Source organism: Triticum dicoccoides, chromosome 7A (genome assembly GCF_002162155.2).
Source record: "Triticum dicoccoides isolate Atlit2015 ecotype Zavitan chromosome 7A, WEW_v2.0, whole genome shotgun sequence".
Taxonomy (NCBI): domain Eukaryota; kingdom Viridiplantae; phylum Streptophyta; class Magnoliopsida; order Poales; family Poaceae; genus Triticum; species Triticum dicoccoides.
Genome location: NC_041392.1, coordinates 57299340 through 57306463, shown reverse-complemented (window position 1 = coordinate 57306463; position 7124 = coordinate 57299340). Strand labels below are relative to the sequence as shown.

At 42.8% G+C, this 7124-nt stretch overlaps 1 pseudogene; it reads left to right on the top strand.

Annotated features, from left to right (window-relative positions):
- The first annotated feature begins 1043 nt into the window (after positions 1 to 1043).
- Positions 1044 to 6609, top strand: LOC119333074 (annotated as a pseudogene).
- Positions 6610 to 7124: the final 515 nt, after the last annotated feature.

Genomic DNA, 7124 nt, shown 5'->3' with positions numbered 1-7124 from the left:
TGATGATATTTATTATATCATTGGGTGAAAGTACCACGGATTAGTTTCAAGTGGATGGACTTGAAAGTAGTCCACGATTTTTTCACCCAGTGATGTAATAACTCATTATGATGTAAAAAAATCTCTAAATTGCTGATGTATGAAAACTTGTATAAAGGTGTATGAATACAACATGAAATAAAAAAGAAATATAATATGGAATAATAGTAGTAGCGCGGGTTAACCCACGCTATTGCTAACGTTTAGCTTTAGCGTTGTACCTGTAACGCTGCCGCCCGCGCTACTGGTAGGCCTAAAACCCGCGCTACTGATAGGCTTTTCCCTAGTAGTGATATCTCGCTATAGCTATGCAGTTTTGGCGCTCTATTGTTGTCATGTGCAATGGCGTAGCCATGATTGGCCGACGCCCCGGCCAAGAAATAAGAGCCTGCATAGCTGTAGCGAGACATCTCTGAAAACGCCATAGCCATAGCTGGCTATAGCTATTTAAAACTTTGTTTTCTATACCAGTTGTGATATAATGCATGCTCGTCAAATTAGTAGCCATACTCCCTCCATCGCTAAAAGAGTGTACTTCCAACTTTGTTGGAAAGTCAAAAAAAATCGATGTTTGACCGTATTTATACAATAATAAACCAGTATTTATGCCATCAAATTAGTAGCATTAGATTCATGATAAAATATATTTTCGTCATATACCTATTTGGTTTCACAAGTATTGACATATTTTTGCACAAACTTGGTCAAATTTTGAGATAGTTTGACCCTCCAACAAAGTTGGAAGTATACCCTCCAACAAATATTTTTGCACAAACTTGGTCGAATGATGCATGGTTATATGGAATTTAGCCAAAATTAACATCATATATGTGCATTGTAGCTGCATCATGTCATAAACAGATTTGATTGCTTTGTTATCTCCTGCCTTGTTGTAATTTTTCATTTTCCATACCAGTTACTCTGATATTATGTCGTCTTTGAATGAGTTAGCGGAAGATGGCTAGGAATTGTCACACTTCTGCCACCCAGATCTTGTTTTCATAATGCTCAAAGGACTTTCAGATGAATGGAAGAAGACTGTGAATGATATGCACATGGGTTTTGTGTTTGACATGGAATCCGTTGGCGAATTGCATGCTGCGATTACAAGATTTATGGTTTGTAATTTTGATTATGATGCTAATTCTAGTGTTCTGAAACTTGGAAAAGGTTTTCGGGACATGTCCATTTGAAAAACTATTTTAGGGACTGCTATAATCTTCCCTCTAGGGCAAAACTCTTGAGCACAATGGAGACTTTGAAATAAGCAAACATAAAGATGTCTTAAACTATGCAAGTAATACAAGCTTCAGTGAGCTAGTTGATATGACTATGAACACCCTTTGGAATAAAGTAACAAGCAACAAAAGATTTGATGATGATTTTCCTATCTATTTCATGACTGCTATTCTGAACATATTTATAGCTTGTTCCAGACATGGAAAGGTAGATACAAGTTTTTTGCAAAATCTCATCGAGTCCGAAATAAAGAATTTGGACTGGTATGTTTTGTTTACTAATTATCTTGTTAAGTCTATAGAGAAATTTAAACAGAATAAGCTTAAGAATTGTGCGGGATGTCTTCACATTCTGAATGCAAGTTCGAAAAATATGTATTTGTTGCTTTACTAGCAGTAACTTGTTTGTGGCTTATCTGTATTTATATATTTGCACGCAGCTTATATGTGTGGACTACATGGAAAATCATGACTTAGAATCACCACCAATTGGTATTCCAAGGGTTAAGTATATCAGAGATGTACATCTAAATCGTGTGGCTAATGCATTGTCATTTATTAGCCTGGAGGTAATGTCACTTAAATTTTGTAACTTAACTTGATACGTAATTTCCTAACTTGCCATTATCTGCCCTTGTCTGACCATCCTCGTGAATTTTAGGCTGGAAAGTCAGCTGACCACGTCTGTGTACAGAGCACTGTAGGGTAACGCAGCAGAAAGCAAAAAAATTCCAACCTACGCACCAGCCCAGGACCACTATGGAGTCTGCTGCGCAGCGGGAGGTAGAGTCGATGACGATCGGCGGTGCAGATCCCCGCAGCTAGGATTTACAACCTCCCAACCGCAAGGATGTATATCCTCATCTGCCCCTCGGACAGCCCTCCGGGAGGTGGTCGGACAGTCCCCCGGACGGTGTCACGGACAGCCCTTCAGGAGGACCTTTGAAACTTGGACGGTCACTCGGACAGCCCTTCGGGAGGACCTTTGAAACTCGGACGGTCACACAGACAGCCCTTCGGGAGGCATTCTCTAACTAAGACCAAAACTACGATCTCTCTACAGAGTTGCACACATACGGTGTCATCTATTCGGCAGGGCTTCGCCGTCCAGAACTAGTTCCCACCGAAACCCAGACAGCATTTCGTCTCTATGAAACTATTTCGCCGGCCATATCATTGCAATGGCACTTGTATATGAGAAAGAGTGAGTGTGGAGAGTGCCTCTCGACCTCTATTTATAGGAAAACCCAAGGGTTAGGGGGCACATGAAAAACCCAAAATGCCCACACTTTATGCCACACATAAAGGGTATAAAGGGATGACAAGTGGAGCCCCATGGAGGAACTGCACCCTCCAACGTCCCACCTTCATGGGGCCCCCCAAAGGGGGTTCCTTGATCACCATGTCCTTCTAGAAGCCTTTTGGGAAAAGACCCTACGAAACTATTTCGCGGGGAGGGAGAGAGAAGCCAGATCATTGCAATGGCACTTGTATGTGAGAAAGAGTGAGTGTGGAGAGTACCTCTCCACCTTTATTTATAGGAAAACCCAAGGGGTAGGGGGCACATGAAAAACCCAAAATGCCCACACTTTATGTCACACGTAAAGGGCATAAGGGGCATAAAGGGATGACAAGTGGAGCCCCATGGAGGAGCTGCACCCTCCGTTATGTTTTTATAGCTATACAGCAGGCCAAAACACTACTAGATTTTTTATGTATATGTATCAAAAAGTATGTACCAGAGGTATATATAGGAGCTATACAAGCTAAGCTATTATGGAACTATAAAATATAACATAGGAGGATTACAAGGTTGTTCATGTTCTATCAGTGCTTAACCTCTCTTCTTTCTTGGGCTGCAGTTTCTTCTTGCTCGGACCTGCAAGATCTTGGCAGAGTTGCTGCTTCTCCCTCTAGTGCGCGGCGTGGCTGGCAAGGCCGCAGATGCACTCGTCGAGACGGTGACTCATATGTGTGGCCTCAACAACGACCGCCAAACGCTCGAGCGGCGTCTACTAGCTGTCGAGTGCAAGCTGGCCAACGCTGAGGAGCTGAGCGGGATAAATCGCTATGTTAAGAGCTGGATGAAGGAGCTCAAGTCCGTCGCCTACCAGGTCGACGACGTGCTCGACGACTTCCAGTACGAGGCGCTGCGCCGCAAGTCTAAGGTTGGCAGGTCCACTACCCGAAAGGCACTCAGCTACATCACGCGCCACAGCCCGTTGCTCTTCCGTTTTGAAATGAGCAGGAAACTCAAGAACGTCCTCAAGAAGATCAATAAGTTGGTTGAGGAGATGAACAAGTTTGGCCTGGAGAATTTTGTCCATAGGGAGAAGCAGCAACATCCTTGCCGGCAGACGCACTCAAAACTGGATGACTGTACCAAAATCTTTGGAAGAGATGATGATAAGACGGTGATGGTGAAGCAACTGTTGGACCAGCAAGATCAGCAAAAGGTGCAGGTGTTTCCCATCTTTGGGATGGGTGGTCTCAGCAAGACCACTCTTGGTAAGATGGTGTACAATGACCAAGAGGTCCAGGAACATTTCTAGTTGAAGATGTGGCACTGCGTGTCAGACAACTTCGATGCCATTGCTCTTTTGAAATCCATCATTGAGTTGGTTGTAAATAAAAGGGGCGACATGCCTGACACCATTGAGTTTTTGCCAAAGCAACTTGAGGAAGTCATTGGTCAGAACAGATTTTTACTTGTTCTTGATGATGTATGGAATGAAGAGAAGAGAATATGGGAGGATGAACTGAAGCCACTGTTGTGTTCTGTTGGTGGACCAAGGAGTGTTATAATGGTCACATGTCAAAGCAAACAAGTGGCCTCTATAATGTGCACTGTCAAGCCCCATGAGCTAGTATATCTTACTGAAGAAGATTCTTGGGAGTTTTTTTCAAACAAAGCATTTAGCAAAGGTGTAGAGGAGCAAGAAGAGTTAGTCAACATCGGAAGGCGTATTGTCAATAAATGTGGGGGGTTGCCTCTTGCACTCAAGACAATGGGTGGATTGCTGAGTTGAAAGCAAAAAGTACAAGAATGGAAGGTCATTGAAGAAAGTAACATTGGGGATAATGTTGGAGGAAAATATGAGGTCATGCCCATACTAAAGTTAAGCTACAAACACCTTTCATCAGAAATGAAGCAATGTTTTGCATTCTGTGCAGTTTTTCCTAAGGATTATGAAATAGAGAAGGACAGATTGATCCAACTATGGATGGCTAATGGCTTTATTCACGAAGAAGGAACAATGGGTTTAACACAGAAAGGAGAATTCATTTTTGATGAGTTGGTTCGGAGGTCCTTCCTCCAAGATAAGAAAGTGGTAGTGAAATACGGTGTCTATGATGGTAACACGCCATATAAGACAATAGTATGTAAAATGCATGACTTAATGCATGATCTAGCAAAAGATGTCACAGATGAATGTGCAAGTACAGAAGAACTGGTGCATCATAAAGCATTGTTAAAAGATGTTTGTCATGTGAAAGTATTAGAGTCTGAAATGAAAAAGATCAATGGGTTATGCAAAGGCACAACATTCATCCGCACTTTATTAGGTACTTATTCACCATCACATAAGGATTTTGAAGAGTTGCTACATGTATCAGCATCACTAAGAGCATTACACTACCCCCCCTCTAGTTATCCTTTGCAAGGCCATAAATGCAAGACATTTACGATATCTTGACATGTCTGGATCCCACATTGTTAGGTTGCCAGATTCAATATGTGTGTTGTATAATTTGCAGACGTTGAGGCTCATGCATAGCTATATGTTGCAACAGTTACCAGAAGACATGGGAAGACTAAGAAAGCTCATCAATCTTTACCTTTCTGGTTGTTGTGGTCTCAAAAGTATGTCTCCAAACTTTGGTCTACTGAACAACCTTCACATATTAACAACATTTGTTGTGGATACAGGAGATGGCCTTGGAGTAGAGCAGCTCAAAGGCTTGTCACACCTTAGAAATAGGTTGGAACTATTCAATTTGAGAAAGATAAAAAATGTGGAGAATGCAAAAGAAGCCAATCTCAGCCTGAAGCAAAATCTAAGTGAGTTGTTATTCTCTTGGGACCAAGGATTTCATGATGAGCCTAAACATGTGGAAGAAGTGCTTCAGTGTTTAGAACCTCATAGTAATATCCAAAATTTGGAGATGCGTGGATATGGTGGTCTAGAAATATCACAATGGATGAGAAAGCCTCAGATGTTTAACTGCTTGAGAGAACTCAAAATTTCTGATTGCCCAAGATGCAAGAGTATACCTGTAGTATGGTTCTCGGTTTCTCTGGAGACGCTGGTCTTAAAGAAGATGGATAACCTAACCACATTATGTAATAACCTTTATGTGGAAGCTGGAGGATGCTGCTTCCCAAGGTTGAAGACGATGGAGTTGATTAAGTTACAAAGGCTGGAGATGTTGGCTGAAAATAGTGTGAGAGATCCCAGTGATAGCTTTGTAACTTTTCCGATGCTTGACAAGCTAAGGATTGTAGATTGCCCCCAGCTTGAAAGTATTCCAGTGACCCCCGTCATTAGGTACTTGATAATAACCGGAGTTCACAGTACTGCAGTCAGTTTAGGTTTTATGAGCATCCAATTGGGCTCTTGGCCATTTCTCGTCAGATTAAGTCTTCAGTCTAAGGAAGATATAGCCATGTTGTCTCTAAACGCAAAGCAATGCCAAAGTGATAGACCTCTTGAAAAGCTGAAGTATTTGTATCTCAAAGGCCCCAACAGCTTGGACACAAGCTTCCGATTGTCTAGATCACGCCTTATGCCTTGGAAATGCTTTCCGTTCGTGGAAGAGCTGACAATTAATGGATACAACAATCTTGTCCGCTGGCCAACAGAGGAGCTCCGGTGCTTGGACCGTCTCCACGTTCTGCATATCTTTAATTGTGTTAACCTGGAGGGGGACACTTCATCGTCTGAGGAGGAGACCCTTCCACTCTCCCTGAAGATATTGGTGATTGCAGGATGCCACGGTGTGGTGGCACTGCCTTCAAACCTTGGGAATCTGCCCAAGCTGATGAGTTTCGATGTGAAATATTGTAGTGGCCTGAGAGCGCTGCCTGATGGGATGCGTGGACTAACTTCTCTTAGGACATTGAAGATTTCTCATTGTAAAGCTTTAGAGGAATTCCCGCAAGGTCTCCTGGAGCGGTTGCCGGCCCTCGAATTCTTAAGCATATGTGGATGCCCGGAGTTGGTAAGACGATGCAGAGAAGATGGGGAGTATTTCCACTTAGTCGTCTCCGTCAGATATCATCAACTTAATTTCTTATGACAGCGTCATAGAAATCCAAGCTATGAAGTAAGTCGATATACACATGAGTGCCCTGGTAAAAATAATCAACCTCCCTTGTATTTACTATTTCTCGCATCAGACTCGATGATAACACGCCATTCTGACGCGCTGATTCGACGAACCTGCAGGTCGGAATTTCAGACTCGATGATAACACGCGGTGGGCAGCAAAGGCCCGATGGACACACCAGCAGCAGAGGGTGGGTTCGAACCCTGACTATGACTGAGGTGCTTTGGCTGAGCTATCTTTATCTTCCGCCCCATGGATTACACAACTCTTTTGCATTGCTAGGATCCACAGATAGTATCGCTGGAAGTAAATATTGTTGCTTCATCTCTACTACTTCCTGTAGCTACAACTTTGCATTTTCCTCTATCATAACATCTGCCACCCTCATAATCAACCTGATTACTTATCTGGTAACCTTCTTACGTAAGACATCCGTGAATCACTAGTCCTCTTCTACAAGCCCTTTTGTCCCGGTTCTAGAGGGCCTTTAGTCCCGGTTCTGAAACCGTACGAACC